Here is a 926-nt window from a genome sequence, read left to right as displayed (position 1 = left end):
CATCACAGTGATGGAGAAACACAGGAGTGTCCTGCAGTGCAGCTTCCGGGGTTGGATGGAAACAAACACGAACTGTGACATAGGCCGGTGACGGGGAGGTGGGTCTCACAGGGCTGCCTGTGCCCTCACCGGCAGAGCCAGGGACCAGGGGTGGTGTGAGAAGGGTTGGTGGGAGCTGGCCGACAGCAGGTTCCGCCGAGCAGGGACAGACAGGGCCACACCCTGTCCAGGATCAGTGCCCAGAGACTGTGACGTCCGGCTCAGAAATGTGGACTGTTTGAGAGCCCTGGCCAGGACACAGTGTGGGGAGGACAATGTGACCTGCCCATGAGGGGATGGGCCAGGCAGGTGGGCACTCGGGCAGGAGGGGTTCTGGACAGTCAGTGGGACCAACAGGCTTTTCTAGCTCAAATGGAATGTGGCATTTCGGTCTCTGAGAGGCCACGGCAGGCTCTCACTGACTCCTGCTCCAGCGTCCCAGAGTTGGCTAAGCCTGTTCCCTACCCCGAGTCACAGCCAGGGCGAAGGCAGCTCGAGGGGGGACTACCAGAAGGCACAGGTTTGCCTCGATTTCCCCACTGAGCCTGTGTGGATGGGGGTGGGGCTGACCCAGGGCCCACGCTGAGGCCTAGGGACAGGAGTGTTTCCATGATGTGCTTCCCCTGGCTTCCCCTGGTCCCCAGCCTGGCCCTCTCACCATCGGGGTGGGGTCGGGGAGGCTGCACCGGTGCGGTTGCTTCAGGTCTTCTCTCTGCCTTGCCCGGGCCTGCCAGCTAACGAACGCTCTCGGTTCTTACTCCCCGTGGGTGTTAAGATGGTATGGTCCTTTATGAAATGATGGCGCTTTCCCTTAGCCTGACCCCCCCAGGCCCTCCAGGTGAGTGTCCACTTGTACACAGAGAGGGGCTGGAGGCGACTGGTGAACC

The sequence above is a fragment of the Tupaia chinensis genome, unplaced genomic scaffold (assembly GCF_000334495.1).
Source record: "Tupaia chinensis unplaced genomic scaffold, TupChi_1.0 Scaffold000096_1, whole genome shotgun sequence".
NCBI lineage: Eukaryota > Metazoa > Chordata > Mammalia > Scandentia > Tupaiidae > Tupaia > Tupaia belangeri.
The sequence above is the reverse complement of the archived record's forward strand: the minus strand, read 5'-3'. Positions refer to the sequence as shown.